This window comes from Heterodontus francisci, unplaced genomic scaffold, assembly GCF_036365525.1.
Source record: "Heterodontus francisci isolate sHetFra1 unplaced genomic scaffold, sHetFra1.hap1 HAP1_SCAFFOLD_43, whole genome shotgun sequence".
Classification (NCBI taxonomy): Eukaryota; Metazoa; Chordata; class Chondrichthyes; order Heterodontiformes; family Heterodontidae; genus Heterodontus; species Heterodontus francisci.
Genome location: NW_027141852.1, coordinates 5590231 through 5616369, shown reverse-complemented (window position 1 = coordinate 5616369; position 26139 = coordinate 5590231). Strand labels below are relative to the sequence as shown.

The window sequence follows — 26139 nt, the reverse complement described above, 5'->3', positions numbered from 1 at the left end:
CTGACAGGGTTTGTGAAACTGATCAGTTTCAGCTCAGTCATTCAGGGACCTGGAATTCCCGCAGTTTGAGCCCGCGCTATCCAGAGCCCACTTCTGATTGGTCACCCTCTTCCCATTCGCATGTCTTAACCAATTGCCGAGCCTCGAATTAGAAAATACAGCAAATCATTGGCTTAAATTGTCGTCCTGGCAGAAAGGTTGAATTCAAAAAAGCCGCCAATTTCAGTGTTGGGCAGAATCGAATTACTCAACGAATCTCAATAACGAAATTGACGGCACATTTTATACTTCCCTGATTTTCCTTTCCATCGATTGGGGTGCTAATTCACTCGGGTGCGTTTGCTAATACTAACTGTAATCCTCAGATCCATTTAACATTTCAGTAATCCTATTAAATACAAAAGGAATTTGATGATTGAATTTCCATTGGAAGATAGTGAATTAGTACCCCGATCGATGGAAAGGAAAATCGGGCAGAGGATAAAATGTGCTGCCAATTCGTTATTGTGAATTGTTTATATAACTGACCAGGACTGACTTCACCCGAACACAGCTACTAGCTCCCACCCCACTGACCGTTCTCCCCCCTCTGCAACTCGCTTTCTCCCCCTCCTCCCTAATGGTGAAATTCCGCACTCTGGCTGTTCGCTCTCCGCACCCCCACCCCCACCCTGTCCCAGCCCAGCCCACAGCTGCTAGCTCTGGCCGTGACACTCGCTCCCACATTTCTTCACCAGGCGCCACCTGTAGAAGCAGGAGGGCCGCAAGGGGTGACAGGGCGATGGAGGAGTGAGTGGCTGAGAGGAGGGAAGCGGCGCGGCCTGGAGCGAGTGGCCAGAGAGTGGGGTGGTGCGAAGCGAGGAACAACTGGCCAGGGGAGTGGGGGGGGTGGGGGAGCAGCGAGGTCTGGAGCGAGCGGCTGAGGGGGGGAATCGTCGAGGCCTGGAGTGAGTTGCCGAGGGGGGAGAGCTACAGCTTCAAAATCTCCCATTCAGCCACTTCCTCCAGCCAAGTGGTGGGGGGATGGGGTGGCTAGATACCCAATGACGCTTTATCACGCATGCACGAAGATGGATTTGTTGCGGAAATGTGATGACGTTGGCGCTGCAAAATGACATCATCCCGTGCACGCGCCACTCAATCCTGGCAAGATGTCAAAAATCACTGTGATTTTTTTGGTTTTTTCAGTGCACTCCTCTTTCTTTAGTTGCCTCTTACCTTAATGTATTGAAGAAACATCTTTGGGTCCATTTTCATTTCACTTGTCAATATTCTTCCATGTTCTCCCTTCACCGCTGCTCCCAAATCCCTCCAGTTCAGTCAAAACACAACTTGGTAGATTTGGGATTTGAACACACGCCTCCAGAAAACACTACGACCTGAACACAGCCCTTTCGACCACTCGGGCATCTTGACTGTTTCAAGCTTATGACAAAAGCTGAGAAATTATCCATTCTTTGTGAAAGTATTTGTGAGATTGTGGAAATGTCTGGAAGAGGAAAGACCGGCAGGAAAGCTCGGTCCAAGGCCAAGTCTCGCTCCTCCCGGGCTGGACTGCAGTTCCCGGTGGGCCGTGTTCACAGGCTCCTGAGAAAGGGCAACTATGCTGAGCTTGTGGGTGCTGGAGCCCCGGTCTATCTTGCTGCTGTGCTCGAGTACCTGACCGCTGAAATCCTCGAGCTGGCCGGTAACGCGGCCCGGGACAACAAGAAGACCCGCATCATCCCCAGACACCTGCAGCTGGCCATCCGCAACAACGAGGAGCTCAACAAGCTGCTGGGAGACGTGACCATCGCTCAGGGCGGGGTGCTGCCTAATATCCAGGCCGTGCTGCTGCGCAAGGAAACCAGCGCTCAGAGCTCCCAGAAAAAGTAAAGCGGCCAAAATGACATCTAATAAACCAAAGGCTCTTTTCAGAGCCACCCACAGTCTCTGTGAAAGGGCTGGTTACTGTCAGGAGGGAGTCAGAGATGGAGTTATTGTCACAGTGGATTGACCTGTTGCACATCTGTCCAGCTGTGTTTTCATTTCGCTCTGTTTTTCTGCTCACACATCTCCCCCTCGAGTTAATTGCAGAACTGAACTACAGGGTGTAGAATCAACAATTCCCAGGAGCGGGGGGTGAGATTGTGCTGAGCAGCAATGAGCCTCCAGTAATGCTGCTTTCTAAATTCCAGATCAGCTCTCAGTCCAACAGGCCTTTCGTATTTTAAATATCACAACAGAGCTGAGCGGGGGTGAGCGCAGCCTCAGCTGCACCGAGTCTCAGGGGCTCTCAGGACCCCAATCAGAGCCACCAGGCCTGGCGGGCGTGCAGCAAGGACCCGGGGGAGGGAGGGTGCACCATTAAAGTGATGGTGCAGCACCTCCCCCATCCTCGCCGCCACTTCCCGGTTTCTTCTCCCGTTTATCTCAACATTAAGAAGACGCTTTTGATCTGGACTGCACTGGTTATAAAGTAAGACCCAACTTTGTCTCTGAAAGTGATGAATAGCAGCAACAACAGCAGAATCCAACCCCTGCAGTTACATGTGAACTTGCTGATGTTGCAGCAGATTGAATGACTGAGTGAATCCCTTCCCACACACATGGCAGGGGAACGGCCTCTCCCCAGAGTGAATGTGTTGGTGTTTCAGCAGATCATTACTGCTTTTCAAGCTCTTCTCACAGTCAGGACATTGAAAAGGTCTCTGATCAGTGTGAACAAGTTGATGTTCAGTGAGGTTGGATGACTGAGTGAACCCCTTCCCACACACGGAGCAGGTAAATGATCTCTCCCCAGTGTGAACTCACTGGTGTTTCAGCAGGTTGACTCTGGCTGGGTTCAGTACTACACTCACTGGTTCCTCTCTCTGTCTTCCCCTGAAGGTGCTGATTCTGACTGTATGTATGTGCTCTCTTCCCCTCCGACCCTCCCTGTCCAATGTAGTATCTCCCAGTTTTGGTGATGTGCTCTCCCTGACCTGTCTCCATTTCTCCTTCTTGTACAGACTTGCCCTGACTGTCACTATTTCATAGAATCATACAGCACAGAAGGAGGCCAATCGGTCTTTTGTGCCTGTGCTGAATCTGTGAAAAAAATGATGCAATTAGTCCAACCCCCTGCCTATTTCCCCATAGTCCTGGAGAAATTCACTTTGAAATATTTGTCCAATTCCTTTATGAAAGTTATAATTGAATCTGTTTCCACCACCCTGTCAGACAATTCATTCCAAATCCGAATCAGTTACTGGGTAAAAAGATCTCTCCTCACCTCCCCTTGACATTTTTGGCCAACAATCCCAGCTTCACCACCCTGTCCAGAGAACTGAAACCCCTCATCTCTGGTATCATTCTCGTAAATCTCCTCCAAACTGTCTCAAAAGCTTTGATGTCCTTTCTGAAACCTGGTGCCCAGAACTGGACACATTACTGTAGCTGAGATCTAGCCAGCGACGCCCACATCCCACGAACGGATAAAAAAACGCTCCCTTCTAAATCCCCAATTCTTATCCATTTACAGATGCTCCTTGCCCAGTCCCCAAATCTTATTCATTTAGAGACGCTCCCTGCCCAATCCCCAATTTCTATCCATTTAGAGACGCTCTCTAACCAGTTGACCTTGCTGGCGGGCAGTTTCGGGAAGCCTCACAGGGAAAAGCTTCACCGCCACCCGCAGGGACACAAACGGGATTGTTCCATCCTATTGTGGCCTTGACGCCCTGCTCCAGCTGTGTGCACCCGCTACGGGCGCGGTCTCCCTGCACTTTGTGAATATTCCGCTCCAGCTGCAGATGGAGCTCAGCCACTACCGCGCCTGCTCCTTATCAGAGACAAGGCAAATTCTGGAGCGCAGAGCATTCTGGGTACCACAACTGTCATTAATGCCAATGTCTGACATGATAATCAGGTTTTATTTCCTACATTTCATTTCCTGGTATGTTAGTGCGTGTTTTCTTTTGTACCTGTCAGTGCCTGGGAGGAGAGAGTCAGCTTCACTTTGTAGCCGTGAATTTCTGGTGTGAGAATGTGGGTTCTTACTCTGTATGTTTCAGTTTTCGGTTTGTGACTGTTTCTGCTATTGCTATGTGAGTTAACTTTGTGGAAAGAGATGCAGTGGTTTTTGTCGATCTTCATCCCAAGCAGCTCGGTAACACAGGAGTCTGTGCTCTCCGGGCTATTCCCAGGGACGCACACCGAGACAAACATCAACTGCTGCTGGAGGACTATCAATTCGGTGAAAGACGCCCTTTGGTCTGCCCGAAACTTGCTGGTCTTCCAGCGAAAAGAGTTGTCCACCACCGAATGTTGCAGACTGGCACATTCCAAGGTCCAGGACTACGTGCTGAGGGACGCACTAAAGCTTGGGGCAGCCGCAGCAAAGGCTCAATGGGGAAAGACCACAGTGTAAGGTTCCCCCACCAAGCTGGACTGAGGGGCTGGATCCATGGGAAATCCCTCGAACTGTATCGGAGAAATTTTGTGTGCTGTAAATGTAAAAATGTATATGGCATGACAATGAAATGGAAGGGTTGTGAGGCAACTCATGATTGTACAGAAGGTAACTGATCACCTTTGCACTGTTTGTATTTTTTGACTTGATGCTGTTTTAAACTGTTTGGGAATGTAATTTTTACAGATTTTTGTGAATAAAGTATATTTTGGAAATAAAAAAAAATGTGAGTTTCACCACATATCTTTCAACAACTTGTATGTGAACATCAGCTTTTGTCCAGATCTATCAGTTTCTGATATAGAGTCATAGAGTTATACAGCACAGAAGCAGGCCCTTCAGCCCATTGAGTCTGTGCTGGCCATCAAGCACCTAACTATTCTAATCCCATTTTCCAGTATTTGGCCCGTAGCCTTGTGTGCTATAGCATTTCAAGTGCTCATCTAAATACTTCTTAAATGTTGTGAGGGTTCCGGCCTCTGCCACCTCTTCAGGGAGTGCGTTCCAGATTCCAACCACCCTCTGGGTAAAATTTTTTTCCTCAAATCCCATCTAAACCTCCTGCCCCTTACCTTAAATCTATGCCACCTGGTTATTGACCCCTCCGCTAACGTAAAATGTTTCTTCCTATCTAACCCATCAATGCCCCTCATAATTTTGTAAACCTCAATCTTATCTTCCCTCAGCCTTCTCTGCTCTAAGGAAAACAACCCGAGCCTTTTCAGTCTCTCTTCATAGCTGAAATGCTCCAGCCCAGGCAACATCCTGGTGACTCTCTTCTGTACCCTCTCCAGTGCAATCACATCCTTCCTATAGTGTGGTGCCCAGAACAGTACACAGTACTCCAGCTGTGGCCTAACTAGCATTTTATACAGCTCCGTCATAACCTCCCTGCTCTTATATTCTTTGCCTCGGATGATCTATATTGGCCTGTAATCTAAGGCTTTCCTCCTCACTATTTACGACACCACCAATTTTCGTGTCATGTGTGAGAAAGGGTTTGATTCTATCCCTATCAGTATCCGTTACATGCATGTGTTTTTAATCTGCACCCCCTCTATTTTATTCTCTGTACTTGTCAGCCTCTTGTAGGTGAGTCTGCGTTTTGCTCTTTATCTCTCAGTCTTCGAAGTATGAGCCTGGGTTTGTACCTAATTTTCTTTGTACCTTGCAGGACGGATATTGAAGAGAGGTTTTTACACATTAACTGCCAAATCCTGATAAGTGATTTTTGGGTTTCACACAGTATCTGTCAGTTTCTTGTCTAGGACTGTTGGTTTTACTCTGTCGCTGGCATTTGCTGGTTTGTTAGTGTGGGGTTTACACTTTACCTGTCAGTTTCTCATATGTGAGTGTTGGTTTCACTTTGTATAGAATCATAGATCACAGAATACTTACAGCACAAAAGGAGGGATTCAACTCAGCGTGCTTGTGCTGCCTCTCTGCACAAGCAACTCAGCTCATGCCACATCCTCATGTATTCCATGAAAACCTGAATTTTTTTTCCCTTCAGATAATTATCATATATCCTTTTGAAAGCTATGGTTGAATCTTCCTCCGTCACACTCTCAGGCAGTACATATCAGATCTTAACCATTTGCTGCATAAAAAAGGTTTTTCCTCATGTTGCCTTTGGTTCTTTTCCCATTCACCTGAAATCGGTGTCCTCTGCTTACTCAGCCATGAGTAATATTTCCCATTGCTTTCTCAGCACTGATGAATTGTGAGGTGGGAGACAGCCAGAAGTCCCACTGAGCTGCACTGACCCCCAGCTGAAAAAGAAATGAGATAAAGTTCAATCTTTAACAGCGAGATGCTGCAGAGAGTTAAGAGTCCCGAATGAAAGAGAGCGTTTCTCATACTGTTGTCGAATTTCATTTCAAACACTCCTTGTACTCTCTGCTAATGAAGCCTAAAAAATGGAAAAACTAAATGGCGCTCAAACTCACAACCCTGAGATTAAAAGTCCCATGATCGACAGGCTGAACTGAATATGTCACTTCTACTGTACCTCTGTTTGGATGGATGCAACTGTATGCTCCAATGCAAGGGCAGTTTTCAAATCCTCCCATGGGTCCACACGTCAGACTAAGTTCCATGTTGTGAACTCAAGCAAAGGAAATCTGCTCACTTCCAAAACTATCAGCAAATTGAAGCTGATTACGATCAACATCATCAGAGGTCAGAACTACCTGGTGAAAGAAGACTCCCTGAAGAAGGATCCACAATTATTCAAAGGCATCGACAAAGTGAAAAACAAGAAAATCGATGAGTCAATCCAAGCGAAACAGAAACACTGAAGAATTCCATTCCAGACCAGAACACAATTAGAGGCATTTTTTGTATTCAAAGCTGGGCATCAGTATTGAATAGCTGACATATAATTTTGAATATATTTGAATTTCTTTATTCATTTGGCACTGCTGAACATGAAGCAGTCTTAAATCATTTAATTTTTTTTTGTAAAATCTGACTTACCAGATTAAAATATTAGATCAAGGGAGAAATTTTAAAGATTACTGGACCAGTAATCCAGAGGCCTGGACTCAAGATCCAGTGACAGCCAGGACGTCAAGGCGGGAAACACTCCGCACTAGTCTGCAGTGAGCGATTCCATCGAAGGTAGAGCACAATCTCTTTAATATAAGAATGTATATTTTATAATAATTAATCACTCAAGACCTTCCTGGTCTCTGCATCTCAGCTGCTCTCTGGATAAACTTGCAGAAAGTATTTCAACCTGTAAAGCAGGAGTCTAGGGAATGTATAATGATATTTTCTCGCCTTCGGGCAATATTTTAATCAATACAGTGTGGGACAACCTGTCTGGGCACAACTCCATGAGTTTCTCTTTAACTAGTGACCTCACAATCACTAACTTCTATGGTAACAATCTTCAGCTCATCACCTCCGGTACGTAGCTCTAATCTTAATGTACAATTAAACAACCTTTCAAGTCCACTTACAGTTTTTGTTGCCTTACCTGCACAAGCTTAAAAAGTGAAAAACTGAAGCAAGTTTAACTGAACATTCTGGTGGTCAGTTCGGGCACGGGGAAAAATGAAAGGACTCGGACCAGGTCGGATGTGGTGCTGTCAGGCTTGGGTCGGGTTTCATTTGCTGACCCGAGCAGGCCTTTAGTTACTGTTGCAACCTTATATTCCCACTTGACAATCTGCATATTTTGTTCATTTCAATGTTGTCGACAACCTCTTTGAATCCAGTTCCCCGGTCCTCAAGCAGGCTGAGTTTGGAAATCGATTCCGCTTTCTGGAAGGCTGAAAGCAATCGATGACCTTAAACTAAAAATGGCAACAGAGAAGGGCTCGTCTGGGATTTGAACCCAGGACCTCTCACATATTAATCACTTATATACCCAAAGCGAGAATCATACCCCTAGACCAACGAGCCACCGTTGGCATAGTTTTTATTCACTCCTGTGGAATTTCACTGGCACCCACAGCCGATCATGCATTTTTTTCAGATCAAAACAATATCCTACAAAGCTGAAATAAAAAGAGAAAGTGCTGGAAATACTCAGCACCTCTGACAGCATCTGTGGAGAGAGAAACAGAGTTAACATTTCAGGGTTTTCACCTTTTGTTTGAGCCATCTTTTCAGACTGCTTCTGTCCATCCAATCTCACTTTTTACTCGATCCACATTCTCAGGGTGGTGCAGTGGTGAGCACTGTAGCTTCACAACTTCAATGACCCCGATTCAGTTCTGTATACTGCCTGTGTGGAGTTTGCAAGTTGTTTATGTGGGCTTCCACAAGGTACTCTGGTTTCCTCCCACAACGAAAGACTTGTGGGTTGATAGATAAATTGACTGTTGTAAATTGGCCCTAGGGTAGGTGATGGGAGAAATGTGGGGATGTGGTAGGGTATTCTGGGTTAACATAGGATTAGTATTAATGGGTGGTTGATGGTCAGTGCAGACTCAGTGGGCCAAAGGGCCTATATCAGTGCTGTATATCTCTATAACCATTCTCTAAGCAAATGCATTTTTCATGAATTCCTCATTTCTTTTATTAACGACAATTTTATATTTCCGGCCCTTGCTTCATATGATACCACAAGTGGAATCATGTTTCCATCAACCCGATCATACCCCTTCACTATTTCCTCATATTGCAATGTTTCTTTAACCCTGACAGACTGTGGAGTTTCTGCTGCTTGATTGCAGTTCTTGCTTCCCGCCAGTAGATGTCACCTCACTCCAATACAGTGAAGTTTACAAATGTGAGAGAGACACAACAGGAAATAATTGTTCACATTATAGTGAATGTGTGGGATTTAGAAATACTAGGAGTGGAGACGAGTTATTATTGAATTTGTCAAACCAAACATATGTTATAATATTGTGTTAAATCTGTCACTCTGTTGTCTTGATTCTGAGAGTGACATAGACTCATCGAGTCATTGGGTCATTTGTGGTATCGAAGGAGGCCATTCGCCCCATCGAGTACAGGCCAGCTCTCCATGGAGCGATCCAGTCAGTCCCACTCGTCTGCTCGATCCCCCTAGCCCTGTAAATTTATTTCCTTCAAATGCCCATCGAAATTCCTTTTGTAACCAACGATTGTCTCCACTTCCTCCACCCTCGGGGGCAGCGAGTTACAGATCATTACCAATCACTGTGTAAAAAAGCTCTTCCGCACATTCCCCCTGCATCTCTTGTCCAAAACCTTCAATCTGAATCCCCTAGTCCTTGTACCAATAGTTAATGGGAACAATTTTTCCTTGCCAACTTATCTAAAACTGTCAGAGCCTTCGACACCTCTATCCATTCTCCCCTCAATCTCCTTTGATACAGGCAGAAAAAAACCCTGTTTTTCTAACTTAACCTTGAAACTAAAACCCTCCATCCCTGGAACTATTCTGGTAAATCTCCTCTGCATCCTCTCAAGAATCCGCACATCCTTTCTAAAGATTGGTGAGCAGATCTGGATGCAACACTCCAATTGGGGCCTAACCAGAGTTCAGCATAACAACCCTGCTTTTGTACTCAATGTCTCTATTTATAAAGCCCAAGATCCCACATGCTTTGCTAACCACTCTCGCAATATGTCTTGCCAACTTCAAAGAATGATGGACATGTACTCCAGGTCCCTCTATTCCAGCACACTCTTCAGAACTGTAGCATTGAGTATATATTGCCTCTCCCTATTTCTTCTGCTAAAATGCATCACCTCACACTTGTCACTATTAAATTCCATCTGCCACCTGTCTGCCCATCCTACTAGCCGATAACTATCCTGTTTCAGGCAGTTCATATCATCCTCACTGTTTGCCACTCCTCCAAGTTTGGTGTCATCGGCATATTTTGAGATTCTACTCGATATTCCAAGATCCAAGTCATTAATCTGTAGCAAAAAAAAAGCAATGGTTCTAGCACTGACCCTTGGGGAACACCACTGTCGACTATCCTCCAGTCTGACCAAGAACCATTTCATATGACTCGCTATTTTCTGTCCTTAAACCAATTTCCTATCCAAATGGACACTGACCCTCCTAATGCATGAACCTCAATTTTGTTAACCACCCTTTTCTGTGGTACTTTATAAAATGCTTTTGTAAAATCCATATAAACAACATCCACTTCATTCCCTTCATCAACTTTCTCAGATAGTTTATCAAAAAATGCAGTTAGATTCATCAAGCATGAACTTCCATTTATAAAACCATGCCCACTCTCCTTAATTAACTCAAACCTCTCCAAATGACTTGATTTTTTCCCTGACCTGTTGGTCTTGTGCTTATAGCAAGCTCACCAAAGAGCATGTATTTGGCAATGTGACTGTCATTCATTTGGCCCAGTCAACAGAGCCGCCTCTGATTCAAGAGGGCAAACATGCTGTGGATCCCTGCACGCTGGTGTACTTCCTCATTCGGCACTCTGTCCTGCCAGGAGCTGTCCAATATCCATCTGAGGCAGTGGAGGTGGAAGCTGTTCAGCTGCTTTTCTTGGCTTGTATAAGTTGTTGATGCTTCTCTACTATAAAGGAGGGTGCTGAGAACACAAGCCTGGTACACGTGGAGCTTTGTATTTTCGGTCAGTTTGCTGTCGGTTCACACCCGTCTTCTCAACTTTGACATGACAGCTGCAGCATTGGCAATCCTGGTGCTGATTTCAGCATCAAGGGACAGATTGCTGGTGATTGCTGATCCAAGGTATGTGAAGCTGTTGACAACCTCCAAAGTGAGGTTGTCAATGTTGATGGAAAGTGGAGTCTCGACGTCCAAGTCTCTACGTCTTGCCAAGATGAACAGCTTGTCGTCAGCTCTGATATACAGGTGAACACCCCCATCTGAGTCACTGAAAGTGTACAATAGCAGCATGGAGACGAATACACCAATTATAAAGGATGTGATAACTGGACAGTTAGAAAATAATGATATGATTGGGCAGAGTCAACATAAATTTATGAAAAGGAAAACAGGTTTGAAAAAACCCGTTGAGTTTTTTGAGGATGTTACCTGTAGAACAGATAAAGGAGAACCAGTGGATGCTTTGGTAATGTCCCACACAGGAGGTGAGTAAACAAAATTAGAGCACATAGAATTGGGGAGAATTTACTGATATGGATTGAAAGTTGGTTAACAGACCGAAAACTGAGAGCAGGAATAACAGGTCCTCCTCAGGATGGCAGGCTGTTACTATTGGGGTACTGCAAGGATCAGTGTTGGAGCCACAGCTGTTAACAACCGAAATAAATGATTTGGATGTAGGGATTAAATGTAATATTTCCAAGTTTGCAGATGACACAAAGCTCGGTGAAGTGTGAGTTGTGAGGAGGATGCAGAGAGGCTTCCAGGGAACCTGGAGCAGCTAAGTGAATGAGAAAGAACATGGCAGATGGAATATAATGTGAATAAGTGTGAAGTTCTCCACTTTGGTAGAATAAACAGAAAGACAGAGTATTTCTTAAATTGTGAGAGTTTGGAAATTGTCGATGTCCAAAGGGACCTGGGTGCCCTTGTTCCTGAGACACTAAAAGCTCACATGCAGGTGCAGCAATGAATTAGGAAGGCAAATGGTATGTTGGCCTTCACACGAGGGGTCATGAGTACAGGAGTAAAGATGTCTTGTTGCAATTGTATAGAGCCTTGGTGAAACCGCGCTGGAGTATTGTGCATAGTTTGGTCTCTTCATCTAAGGAAGGATATACTTGCCATAGAGGGAGTGAAACAGAGGTCACCAGACTAATCCCTGGGATGGTGGGATTGTCTTATGAGGAAACTGGGCCTGTATTCCTTAAAGTTTCGAAGAATGAGAGGTGATCTCATTGAAACTGATAAAATTATTACAGGGCGTGCCAGTGTGGATGTTGGCAGGATGTTTGCCCTGGTTGGTGAGTCTAAAATCAGGGGACCAAGTCTCAGAATAAGGAGTAGGCCATTTAAAACTGAGATAGGGTTGAATTTCTACAGTCAGACGGTGGTGAATCATTGGAATTCTCTACCCCAGAGAGCTGTGGCAGTTCAATCATTGAGCATGTTCAAGACAGAAATTGTTAGAAATCTTGATACTCATGACATCAAGGGATATGGGGATAGCACGGGAAAGGGGCGTTGAGGTAGATGATCAGCCATGATCGAATTGAATGGCAGAACAGGCTCGACGGGCTGAATGGCCTACTCCTATGTTCCTCTGCTCCCAAGAGAGTTGGCGCCAGCGCGCAGCCCTGCTTTACCCCACTGCTGATCTTGAAAGTGTCTGATGTTGCTCCATTGTAACTGATGGAATTGTGCATGTTCTCGTGGAAAGAAGAGATGATGCCCAAGAGTTCAGGAGGGCAGCCTGTGTTCCATCGCAGTTTGAAGAGTCCGTCTCTGCTGACAAGATCAAAGGCCTTTGTGATGTCGATCAAAGTCTGTGTGGCGCAATAGATAGTATGTTGGACTTCTAAATAATGATAAAAAAAGCATTCAAAGGTTGTGAGTTCAAATCCCACTGGAGTCAGATTTTTGGACCAGAGACAGAAGAGCACAACAGAACAGAAAGTTCACAAGTGTGTCAAAAGCACCGACTCAGAGACAGAGCGAGAGAGAGAGGAGCACGGCAGGAGCGGAGCTGGGGCAAAAAAATCAAGGAGTGACATCACAATGGAGAGTGAGAGCAGGGAAACAGAGAGCCGCTGGGGTGAGTTTACAGGATTTGGTTCTTGCTTCGGTGCAGTGGAAGGAGCTGTCTGGTAGTTGATTGATTTGGAAGAAGCTACATGTTTGATGAGTATCTGGTAAGTGATTAAGGTCCATTTTAGTCCTAATGTTTAAAATAGTAAACAAACTAGTAGTAAGCTTAATAAAATATACAATAAAATAAACAATTGAATAAAATAATGAAGTAGTTAATTGAAACACGTTAAGGATGACAGGACAGGTGATGTGTCACAGCTGCAGCATGTGGGAACTCCTGGATGCCAGTGTGATGCAGGGCAAACACATCTGCAGTTAGTGTTTGCAGAAGGGGGAGAGGGCAGAAATCAGAAATTGGCGGCCCATCTCACTGCTTAATGTTGACGACAAGATTCTGTCCAAAGTCATAGCCAGTCGAGTCAAATCTGCTCTGGAGTTGGTGATTCACCCCGATCAGACCTGGACTGTACCCGACAGGAAGATCTCTGATAGTCTCGCGCTACTCAGGGATACGATCGCCTACGTACGGGACAGGAGGGTGGACACCTGCCTCATCAGCCTGGACCAGGAGAAGACTTTTGACAAGATATCGCACACCTACATGATGGACGTGCTTTCCAAAATGGGGTTTGGGGAGGGAATCTGCAATTGGATCCAACTGCTCTACAAAAACATCAGTAGCACAGTCTCAATCAACGGGTGGGAATCGGAAAGTTTCCCGATCAAATCTGGAGTCAGACAGGGCTGTCCTCTCTCCCCGGTCTTGTTTGTTTGCTGTATTGAACCCTTTGCTGAGTCTATTAGGAAGGATGCGAGCATAAGAGGGGTGACAATCCCAGGCAGCGGAGGCACTCAGGTTAAAATCTCCCTGTACATGGATGACGTCGCCATCTTCTGCTCGGATCCGCTGTCCGTGCGCAGACTGATGAGCATCTGCGACCAGTTCGAACTGGCCTCGGGAGCCAAAGTTAACCATGGCAAGAGCGAGGCCATGTTCTTTGGGAACTGGGCTGACCGATCCTTTGTCCCCTTCACCGTCAGGTCAGATTACCTGAAGGTGCTGGGGATATGGTTTGTAAGGGCCGAGGCGTGCACCAAAACATGGGAGGAGCGAGTATCCAAGGTACGACAAAAGTTGGGCATGTGGGGGCAGCGATCTCTCTCCATTGTGGGTAAGAACCTGGTCATCAGGTGCGAGGCGCTCACGTTGTTGCTGTACGTGGCGCAGGTCTGGCCCATACCCCACTCCTGCGCCGTGGCAGTCACCCGAGCCATTTTCCGCTTCATCTGGGGATCTAAAATGGACCGGGTCCGGAGGGACACGATGTTCAAATCTCTGGACAAGGGCGGGAAAAATGTACCCAACGTGGCCCTCATCCTGATGACCACCTTCGTGTGTGGCTGCATCAAGCTGTGTGTCGACCTCCAGTACGCAAACTCCAAGTGTCACTACGTGCTGAGGTTCTATCTGTCCCCGGTGTTGCGAAGGATGGGCCTGGTCACATTGCCGCGGAACGCTCCATGCAGTTGGGCCATGCCATACCACCTATCCTTCATGGAACAGTTTCTGGGGGAAAACACCTTTGACCACCGGTCCATCAGGCAGTGGACTGCATGGAATGTCCTCAAGGCCCTACAGGAAAAGGAGACGGTGGATCCTTTCGGATGGTTCCCCGAGCAGACCGTCAAAGTCATCTGGCAGAATGCCTCATCACCAGAACTTTCAAACAAGCACCAAGACGTAGCTTGGCTGGTGGTGAGAAGGGCCCTCCCCGTCAGATCCTTCATGCACACCCGAAGTCTCGCCCCCTCCGCACAATGCCCCCGCGGTGGCTGTGGCGGGGAAGAGATGGTCGCCCACCTCCTGCTGGAATGTGTCTTCGCAAAGTAGTTGTGGAAAGTGATGCAGTGGTTTTTGTCGAGGTTCATCCCAAGCAGCTCTGTTACACAGGAGTCTGTGCTCTACGGGCTGTTCCCAGGGACGCACACCGAGACAAACATCAACTGCTGCTGGAGGACTATCAATTCGGTGAAAGACGCCCTTTGGTCTGCCCGAAACTTGCTGGTCTTCCAGCGAAAAGAGTTGTCCACCACCGAATGTTGCAGACTGGCACATTCCAAGGTCCAGGACTACGTGCTGAGGGACGCACTAAAGCTTGGGGCAGCCGGAGCAAAGGCTCAATGGGGAAAGACCACAGTGTAAGGTCCCCCCACCAAGCTGAACTGAGGGGTTGGATCCATGGGAAACCCCTCGAACTGTATCGGAGAATTTTTGCGTGCTGTAAATGTAAAAATGTATATGGCATGACAATGAAATGGAAGGGTTGTGAGGCAACTCATGATTGTACAGAAGGTAACTGATCACCTTTGCACTGTCTGTATTCGTTGACTTGATGCTGTTTTGAAATGTTTGGAATGTAATTTTTACAGATTTTTATGAATAAAGTATATTTTGGAAATAAAAAAAAAGTGTTTGCGGCTCAAAGAGTGAGAAAAATGGAATGTAGTGGTAGAAGGGGACAGTATAGTAAGGTGGATTGACACTGTACTCTGCAGCAAAGAGCAAGAGCCCAGACGGCTGTGTTGCTTGACGGTGCCAGGACATCTGCTCAGGGCCGGAGAGAAACATACAATGGGAGGGGGAGGATGCAGTCTTCGTGGTCCATGTCGGTACCAACGACATAGGCAGGACAAGGACAGAGGTTCTGCATAGTCAGTATGAGGAACTAGGCACCAAATTAAGTAGGAGAACCTCAAAGGTAATCATCTCTGGATTATTACCTGAGCCATGTGCAAATTGGCATAGGACAAATAAGATTAGAAAAATTAAAGCGTGGCTCAAAGACTGGTGCGGTAGTAGTGGGTTCTGGTTCGTGGGGCATTGGCACCAGTACTGGGGAAAGTGGTGTCTGTAACGTTGGGACGGTCTGCACCTGAACCGTGCTGGTGCTGGTGTTCTCGCGAGCCACATAACTGGGGAACTGGAGACGGTTTTAAACTGAATAGTGGGGGCAAGGGATCAAATTTGGGAAGATATGGTGAATCTAGGAGGAGAGGCAAGGCAAGAGAGAAAGGTATAAATATGGGAAATGATAAACAGACTGTGACAGGAAGGGACAGAGCAGACAAATCTAAGAGTAAATCAACAGATACGGCTAGAGGTTACAAAAATAATAAAAGGACAAAACTAAATGCTCTGTATCTGAATGCATGGAGCTTTCGAAACAAAACAGATGAACTGAGAGCACAAATAGAATAAATAAGTACGATCTGATAGTCATTACAGAGACATGGCTGCAGGGCGACAGAGATTGGGATGTGAATATTGGAGGTTACATGGCATTTAGGAAGGACAGGAAGCTTGGAAAAGGTGGTGGGGTAACTCTGTTAATTAATGATGGTATTAGCGCAATAGAGTGGGATGACCTAAGTTCAGGAGATCACGATGAAGAAGCAGTTTGAGTTGAGATGAGAAATAATACAGGCAAGAAGTCACTAGTGGGAGTGGTGTACAGGCCACCTAACATTAACCACACTGTAGGATGGGGTATAAAAAAAGAAATAATGGCAGCTTGTCAGAAATGTACAGCAATAATTATGGGGGATTTTGATGTCCATATCGACTGGAAAATTCTGATGGGCAGAGGTAGCCTAGATGAGGAGTACATGGAATGTTTTTGGGATAATTTCTTGGAAAAATAAGTTCTGGAGCCAACCTGAGAGCAGGCTATACTAGACCTGGCATTGTGCAACGAGATAGGATTAATTAATGACCTCATAGTTAAGGTGCCCCAAAGTAGCAGCGATCATAATATGATTGAATTTTACATTCAGTTTGAGGGAGAGAAGAGTGGGTCCCAGACTAGTATTTTAAAATTAAATAAGGGCAATTATAAGGGCATGAAAGCAGAGCTAGCTAAAGTGAACTGGCAAATTAGGGTAAGGGATAAGTCAATAGAGATGCAGTGGCAGACATTTAAGGAAAATTTCAGAATACACAGAATAGATACATTTCAACGAGAAAGAAAAATTCCAAAGGTGGGACTCACCATCATGTTTAATGAAAACAGTTAAAGATACTATCAAACTTAAAGAAAAAGCCTATAATTGTGCAAAGATGGGAGGCAGGTCAGAAGATTGGACAGAATATAAAAAACAGCAAAGAATGACTAAAAGATTGATAAGGAAGGTAAAATTAGAGTACGAGAGAAAGCTAGCAAGAAATATAAAGACAACTAGTAAGAGTTTCGATTATTTTTAAAAGAAAAGAGTTAACAAAGTGAGTGTTGGTCCTATGGAAAGTGTGTCTGGGGAATTAATAATGGATAATTAAGAGATGACAGATGAATTGAACAGATACTTTGGATTGGTCTTCACTATTGAGGATACAAATAACATCCCAGTATTAGCTGCAAGTCAGGAAATGGAAGGGAGGGAGGAACACAAGAAAATTACAATCACCAGGGAAGTGGCACTAAACAAATTGTTGGAGCTGCGGGCTGACAAGTCACCAGGTCCTGAAGTGGCTAGTGAGATAGTTGATGCGCTGGTTTTAATTTTCCAAAATTCCCTCGCTTCGGGAAGGTTCTGTTAGATTGGAAAGTAGCGAATGTAATTCATTTATTCAAAAAGGGAGGGAGACAGAAAGCAGGAAACGACAGGCCAGTTAGCTTAACATCTGTCTTAGGGAAAATGTTAGGAGCGATTACTGAAGATGTTATAGCAGGGCATTTAGAAAAAATTAAGGTAATCAGGCAGAGTCAACATGGTTTTGTGAAAGGGAAATCATGTTTAACCAATTTATTGGAGTTCTTTGAGGGAGTTACATGTGCTGTGGATAAAGGGGAACCGGTGGATGTATTGTATTTCGATTTCCAGAAGGATAAGGTGACATATCAAAGGTTATTGCAGAAAATAAAAGCACATGGTGTCAGGGGTAACATATTGGCATGGATAGAAGATTGGCTAGCGAACAGGAAACAGAGAGTCAGCATAAATGGGTCATTTTCTGGTTGGCAAGAAGTAACGAGTGGTGTGTCACAAGGATCTGTGCTGGGGCCTCAACCTTCTTCAATTCTCGAAATGACTTTGATGAAGGGACCAAAAGTATGGTTGCTAAATTTGCTGATGACAAAGATAGGTCGGAAAGTAGGTTGTGAAGAAGACATAAGGGGGCTACAAAGGGATATAGATAGGTTAAGTGAATGGGCAAAGACCTGGCAAATGGAGTATAATGTGGGAAAGTGGGAAATTGTCCACTTTGGCAGGAAGAATAAAAAAGCATATTCTCTAAATGGTGAGAGATTGCAGAGATCTGAGATGCAGAGGGATCTGGGTGTCCCAGTGCACGAATCGCAAAAGGTTAGTCTGCAGGTACAGCACGTAATTAGGAAAGCTAATAGAATGTTATCATTTATCGCCAGTGGAATTGAATACAATAGTAGGGAGGTTATGCTTCAGCTATATAGGGCATTGGTGAGACCACTTCTGCAGTACTGAGTACAGTACTGGTCTCCTTATTTATGGAAGGATGTAAATGCATTGGAGGTAGTACAGAGAAGGTTTACTGGACTAATACATGGAATGGGTGGGCTGTCTTACGAGGAAAGATTGGACAGGCTAGGTTTGTATCCACTAGAGTTTAGAAGAGAAAGAGGCGACATGATTGAAACATACAAGATCCTGAGGGGTTTTGACAGGGTGGATGTGGAAAGGATGTTTCCCCTTGTGGGAGAATCTAGAGCTAGGGGTCACTGTTTAAAAATAAGGGGTCACCCATTTAAGACAGAGATGAGGAGCTATTTGCCCCTCAGAGGGTCGTGAGTCTTTGGAATTTTCTTCCTCAAAAGGCGGTGGAAGCAGAGTCTTTGAATATTTTTAAGGGAGCGATGGATGGATTCTTTATCTGCAAGGGGGTGAAAGGTTATCGGAGATAGATGGAAATGTGGAGTAATCAGTTCAGCCATGAGCTTATTGAATGGTGAAGCAGGCTCGAAGGGACGAGTGGCCCACTCCTGCTCCTAATTCGTATGTTCATATGTAAAGACAATGTAGAGTGGTCTGTACTGTTCACAGTACTTCTCCTGTAACTGCCGAAGTGAGACAATCATGTCGACTGTCGATCTACCAGCTCTGAAGCTGCACTGAGACTCAGGATAGATGTGTGATGCCAGGGTCTGCAATCTGGTCAGAGCAATGCGAGCAAAGACCTTCCCCACAATACTTAGCAAGGAGATGCCTCGCTAATTGCTGCAGTCACTGCGATTCCCCCTTATTGTTGTACAAGGTGACAATGTTTGCATCACGCATGTTTTGAGGTGCAGATCTTTCCTTCCAACAGAGACACAGAAGTTCATGGAGATGCTGCAGTAGAGCCGCTTTTCCACTTTTGATGATTCCAGGTGGAATACCATCATTTCCCGGGGCTTTACCACTGGCAAGATGGTCAATGGCTTTGTTGAGCTCCACTATGGTGGGGTCACTGTCCAGCTCCTCCATGACAGGGAAGTCTGGAATGGCAGTGAGAGCCACTTCAATGACAATATTCTCCGTTATGTCGAGTTTAAGGTAATGCTCCACTCACCTTTCCATCTGCTTGTTAACAGATGATTCCACTTTGACACCACACTGAGACCTTGAGCATTGTTGTCTGAAAGAGCCTGATCGAGGATGTTGAGGAACTCCTGGGTCCTTTCTGGATCAGTGGTTCGTCAAGTGTTGATCTGAGGACGACGTTCTTCTTGGATGGATGAAGCTTCCTTGGCTGAAGCCTGACCTTGTTACACACCAGGGAGTGATCAGTGTCACAGTCAGCGCTGTGGTAGCTGTGAGTGATGAGGACACTGCTGAGGGTGGTATGTCTGGTGATGATAAGGTCTAGCTGGTGCCAGTGGTGTGATCTCAGATGTCTCCAGGACACCCTGTGGCACAGCTTGACCTGGAAGTAGCTGTTCATCACACAGAATCCATGGTGACAGCATAGCTCCAGCAACCTCTGTCCATTTTCATTCATCTTGCCAATCCCCTGGTGCTCTATGCTCGTTGGCCAAGCTGTAGTCAGTACCCAAGCTTGCGTTGAAGTCTCCTAGAAGGTACAGTCCCTCATGTGCTGGGAATTCTACTGATGGCAGTATCCAGTGTCACATAGAATTGATCCTTGACATCTGGGGTGGAGGTGAGTGTCGGGACATAGATGCACATGAGATTAACTGGGCCCACGCTTGTTGACAAGTGAAGAGTAAGAAGTCTCTCTGAGCCTACTGTGGGTGGTTCACTCATCTCAAGTGGCGTGTTTTTTACTGTGAAAACCACTCCATGCTCACGAGTTGCCTCTTGGGCTTTCCCCTGCCAGAAGAAGGTGTAGTGTTTCTCTTTGAGGGATCCACTTTGAACGAGTCTAGTTTCTTGCAGCACAGCAATGTCCACATTGAGTCTTGTGAGTTCTTTGTCCATCAAAGCTGTCTTGTGTGTGTCATCAACCTGCAGAAGGGTGTCAGTAAGGCCAGGACACATGGTCCTCACATTCCAGCTTGCGATGCGAAGGACTGGTGTCTTCTTTGTTGAGCTTGTTTTTCTTGGTGCATAGATTATCAATCCGTCTGTTGAGAGATGACTCTCTAAGCTACAAGCACCCATTGAAGCAAGCAGGTCGTGGCAGGACAGCACCTAACTGACTGGGGGCTACCCAGCTTGGAGTGGGTGGTAGCTATCAATGAGATGCGATGATCTCTTCAACTGTCAGAAGTAACCCCTGGCGCTCATACTCTGCACCAATTGAGTGAGAGCTTATTCCACGGTAACCGTTTCTTCCCGTGTTGTGCTAATGTTTAAGCACAAATAGTGTCCTCTACACGGCACGTTAGTACTGAACACAAAATGGCTCCTTTGCTCATGTGTTAATTATAAAATGGCTGTCTTGACCTTGTTAGTTATTGCAATGGATACATTATAAAAATGGTCAAATTAAACTAAGATCGAACTATTAAAGCTTACCTGCATCCTCCAGTCCTCTGGCAACATTCCCATATTTAAGGAGGATTGAAAGATTGTGGTTCGAGTCTCTGATATTTCCACCCTTACTTCCCTCAGCAACCCAGGATGCAGCCCATTCAAACTGGGTGACTTTTCTACTGTGAGAGCTGCCAACCTTGTAATTGTCTCCACTTTATCTATTTTCATCCTGTCCAATTTCTTCACTTCCTCCTCCTTTACTGTGACATTTGCAGCATCCGCTTATTTTGTGATACTTAATTAGTGCCTCAGCCACACCCTCTGCCTCCACAGGATCTCCTAATTGACCCACCCTTTCATTGACTGTCCATATGTTGGGAAAAGACTTCAGTGTTCCCAGTTATGTGACCTGCTAATCTTTTCTCATACATTCTCTTGCTGATCTCATTTCCTTTTTCAGCTCTCCTCTGTACTTTCTGTATTCTGCTTGTTTCTCTACTGCATATGAATCCTCACATGATTTCGATGTGAATGATTTTTGAACTATTTTGTAAAAGGATTTAGTTTTGTAAATTTCTCCCTAGCTCCCCTCATGGTCAGGCAGAAAGTTTAACTGCTGTGTTTTCAAACAGCAACAGCTTTATTTGAAAAGCCATTGTGACAGGATTCCGGGTTTTAATCCAGTCACAAATCTGGTTCTGATGTCTTGTGGCTCCAGCTGTCACATGACCTGTCAGAGGATGACCTCATAATTGACCCAGTCATGGAGCTGTGGGTTGATGTTTAAATTGTTGCAAAATAATTTTCCAGAAGGACAATCAAAATGAATCGATATATAAAAGGTAGATTTTGTGAATTTGTGCTCCCAGTGGAAATTCCTGCAGAGTCTGCTGGTTTTCCTATCCCCAATTCCGCACAGGAAGCTCTGTGCTCAGAGTCTGTATTCATTACATCAACATTATACAGAATCATTTCATGGGAGACGCCAGTGTGAATTGTAAACAGGTGGTTCAGTTTTAACTTTCAAATTAACACAGAAGCAAAATACTGCAGATGCTGGAAATCGGAAATAAAAACAGAAAATGCTGGAAATACTCAGCAGTTCTGGCAGCATCTGTGGAGAGAGAAACAGAGTTAACGTTTGTGGTCTGTGACCTTTCATCAGAACTGGGCTGAAATTGTCTGAGTGCCAAGTGGCCTCTTTCTGTGCCTTAAAATTTCTATGTGTCTAAGATTCTATGAGATTCTGGAATCAATTTCAGGGTCGATGACATTGCACTCTGTAACGATAGGAAGATGGAGATTATTAAGTACAGTGCAAGAATATAGATGCTTTTACATTATTTTAATCAAAATTGATTGAAATTTTGTGCTCACGAATCCTATCTTTTGATCACAATGACACTGATAACAATGGAAAAAGCAAGACTTGCATTTCACGACCACAGGACGTTGCAAAGTCTTTTACAGCCAATGAAGGACTTTCCAAGTGTAGTCACTGTAGTCATGTAGGAAACATGGTGGCCAATGTGCGCACAGCAAGCTCCCAGAAACAACAATGTGATAAAAACAAGATAATCTGTTTTTAAATGATGTTGATTCAGGGTTAAACAATGACCAGCATCCCAGAAATAATTCCCCTTCTATTCTCTGAAATAGTGCCATGGTACCTTTAACATCCACCTGAGAGGGCAGAGGGATCCTCAGTTTTCTTTCTCACCTGAAAAACAGCATTTCTGATAGTGCAGCACTGCCTTAGTACTGTACTGGAGTGTCAGCCATTTTTAAAGGGCTGTTAGTCCTACTGGAAAATATTTAAAGGAAGATTAAATGAAATGAAATAAATACATTGCTTTTGCCTCTCTCCCATCCCCCCAATAACAGTTAAATTAATTATTTGCCCTTCCCTCCCAAAACCTACCTTTACCATCTGACCTTCCGCCCAAAACTGCACAAACTGTAAATTATAACCCTTCCCACCATCCCCTACACCCATGACATTAATTTGACTCCTTCCCCCCTCCCCCACACTGAGAAACTTACCTTCTCCCCCCTCCCCACCAGTGTTGCACCTCATTTCCCCGGATGGGGCTCCGAAGGCACGGCAATGCCGGCCACTGGGCTGAAGATCACAGTGGGATATCAGGAAGTGATGGGATAATAATTAATGCAGGTTTGTGGTCCCGTTGCCGAGCGGTGGGGGTCCCCCACAAGGCCTCGCCGTCGCCGGCAATATCGAGCCAGGCCCTGCCGGCGTTGAGGTCCGTGGCGGGCCTCATACGGAGCCATCTTCAGGCGGCTCCCACCCCACCCCCACCACAGATCTCGACATCGAGGGCTCTATAGAATCCAGCCCATTGTTTCTGTCAATCTCAACTCCACAAGGATTTGTCTGTGAATTGTAGAAAAATTAAAGCTCCATAAGCTTTTGATAAAAGGGGTTTCAAATCCATTTCCAAACAAATGATAGTTCTCATTGTATCTAGAACATGTTTTCTTACATACAAATATACCAATTAGGAGCAGGAGTAGACCACTCAGCCCCTCGAGCCTGCTCCACCATTCAATAAGATCATGGCTGATCTGATTGTAACCTCAACTCCACATTCCCATCTGCCCCCGATAGCCTTTCACCCCCTTGTTTATCAAGAATCTATCTACCTCTATCTTAAAATATTTCAGAATTTCTGTCGTTCAGCAACTCTCACTTTATTTCCTGGATTTCACCTAAAAAATGTATTTCCACACTTTGGATATCCTGTACTTCATTAATGTTTTTTCTCTCTCGGGATCTCCCTTTAATTATATTCAGTGCTGGTATTTTACTGCCACACACTGACTGAAAGTGTCCCATCTTTCTGCAAGAAAAACACTCAGCTTCTTTGGCGAGGCAGTTTTCCCACTTGTGTCTCTCTCGGCCACACCTACTGCAATTGATTGCAGCTACCACTAGATGCTCTTCCCGTCTTACTTGTCTTTTACCACTAATTTTTCCTTTTGCTTTCTTAACAAATTCAATTGAGTCTGCAACTCTCGAGATCAGACTCTCCCTGTCCCCTCGGACAACAGATTGGTTAAACTTTCTAACCTCTGCTTGGCTGCTCAATTGATACTCTTTCGTTAATGTGAGATCAGCCCTGGACTGTAGATGATCTGAAAGGGTGTTGTCTAATACCCCGAACACAATCCTGTCTCCATTCAGCTCTTCTCTTAAGTTGCCATATTCACAATCCTCCGTGAGATTGTACAAGTCATTGATAAATGAATGAATACTCTCCCATTTCTGTTTTGTACGCTTATTAAATTCAAAGTGATTCCTGACAATGCAGCTGCCAGCCGACGTCATCAAAGCGCTCCAAGCTGCGCACATGCACAAACACTCTCCTGCGCTCTGAGATGCTGCGCATGCTCTGCCTACGTCTTCCAGGACGAAGTGGCGCATGCGCGGGAAAACTCTCTACCCCCTCTCAGCCACTCACTCCAGGCCGCTCACTGCCCGCTCCTCGCTACCCCGCTCCCCCGCCCTCCGGCCGCTTGCTACCCCCCCAACCCCGCACTGCCCTCTCTTCGTCCACTCACGCCCCGCTTCCCCCCCACGTCACTCCAGACTATAGCTCTAAGCCATGCTGCTTCCCTCCTCTCGGCCTCTCGCTCCAATATTCGATCATTCTTCACCGCACCACCCGATAAAGCAAGGCGAGCCTCGAGGGGTGATGGGGCAATGTTGGAGCGAGTGGCCGAGAGGAGGGAAGCGGCAGAGCCCATGGCCTGGAGTGTGAGCAGCCAGAGAGCAGGATGGGGGTGGTGGTGGGTGAAGCGGGGAGTGAGCAGTCAGAGAGTGGGATGGGGGGAAGCGGGGAATGATCGTCCGGAGAATGGGATGGCACTGTTTAGAGGGGATTTGAGGAAAAAATGTTTCACCTCGAGGGTGGTTGGAATCTGGAACACATTGCCTGAAGGAGTGGTCGAGGCAGGAACCCTCACAACATTTAAGAAGTATCTAGCTGAGCACTCAAAACGCCACAGAATACAAGGCTGCGGCCACGTGCTGGAAAATGGAATTAGAATAGATAGGTACTTGATGGCCGGCACGGACACGATGGCCGAAGGGCCTGTTTCTGTGCTGTATAACTCTATGACTCTATGAAACCTCACTGAATTACAGAGGGTGTGCAGCACTGTCAGAGGTGCTGTCCTTCTGATGAGACTTCAAACAGCGCAACGTTCTCCGAGTATCAACCAAAACATGTCCATTGTGTAGATATGTGCCATATTTGCTTATGAAATGACAGTCACTGCTCCGAAAGTAATTCACTTTAGGTGAATTAAGATGACTTGGTACTATATAACTGGCGAATGCACAAGAAGGAGCGGGGGACTGTTGGGGGTGGGACGGAGGCGGCGATGGCAACCTTTGAGGGGATTTTTGGGTCGAAGTTGTTTTCTGTGATAAATTGAGTAGCTCCATCTTTAAGCCTGGCAGCTGCCTGAATGTCACAGACAGTGACGTTTCAGTGGAAGAGGCTGCATTTGCGCATGTACCAGTACAGCGTCACCTGGTGGTTGCGTTGTCAGCAAATGCAGCGTTTTAACTTTGGCTCCACGATGACATTTTTTTCCTCAATTAAAATATGTCTTGAGTGCCTTAATAAGTTCTTCACATGTAGCCTTCTGTTCTTCATGAGGATGTTGCCTGCACACTCCCTTCATTGCAGACAATAGCGTACTGACCTGTTCCATGTCTGGCTTCTGCACGAGACCCGATGCAGTACGATACCTTGCAAACCTCTGGAACCATCTCGGCCAGTCCTCGGCTTGGTCCAGTCCAGTGACCTTTTCAAAGGTACAGGCAAAGATTTCTCCATCTTCGCTTTGGTTTACTGTGGCCCCCAATTAATATTTTGATATCTGTCAAGGCTTAGTACAGAATTTATAAGAATCTGACGGTTAAAATAACCTGAGTTTACTCTGCACATCTTGCATTGAAGGTTTCATCGACAACTCTCCATGAGGTGCCGTACAGATTATATTACATCACTTCCTGTGATGATGCACATAGTCTATTTATATAATCTGCCCAGTAACAACCCAATGTCCACTCTTATATTATTGTACAGATGTGAGAAAAGCTGAGGATGGGAATGGAATGTCTGAATGAAGATTTCATGATGCTGATGATGGAAATGAGGCTGATCTGTTCCCCATTCCACAATCCCTCTTTATTTCTGTGCATGTTTCTCGATGCTGTTTCAACCAAATTGAAAAAGAATCACAAATCCTCCTCTGGAGCCGCAGGTGTCCATTAAGGAAAGGCATGGTGGCCAAGTGGTAAGGCGTCAGTTTCGTAAACTGAAGATCACGGGTTCAATCCCTGTCCGTGCCTTATGATTAGTTTCTAACTTTAAATGTGATGTTTCCAGAAAAGATGGCTGTTGCATTTGTTTCGGCCATCTGGAAATCAGTGTCATGTTATACTTTATTCTGGACACTGGGAAGAACATGAGGTGTTGCCACATGGTTCCTCGAGCCTTCTCTGCCATTGATGGAGTGAAGATAACTGAGGTCCAAGCACAGAACCTTATTACTGTGCATTTGCTTGATATTTAACAGAGCT

At 45.5% G+C, this 26139-nt stretch overlaps 2 non-coding genes across 2 annotated transcripts; one reads left to right on the top strand and one right to left on the bottom strand.

The window, feature by feature from the left end:
- Positions 1-7754: 7754 nt before the first annotated feature.
- On the bottom strand, positions 7755-7843 carry trnap-ugg (transfer RNA proline (anticodon UGG)). The gene is given in 2 exon segments: positions 7755-7790; positions 7808-7843. It is a non-coding gene; the product is annotated as a tRNA-Pro (tRNA).
- A 17993-nt stretch (positions 7844-25836) lies between these two features.
- Positions 25837-25908, top strand: trnat-cgu (transfer RNA threonine (anticodon CGU)). The gene has a single exon. It is a non-coding gene; the product is annotated as a tRNA-Thr (tRNA).
- The last annotated feature ends 231 nt before the right edge of the window (positions 25909-26139 follow it).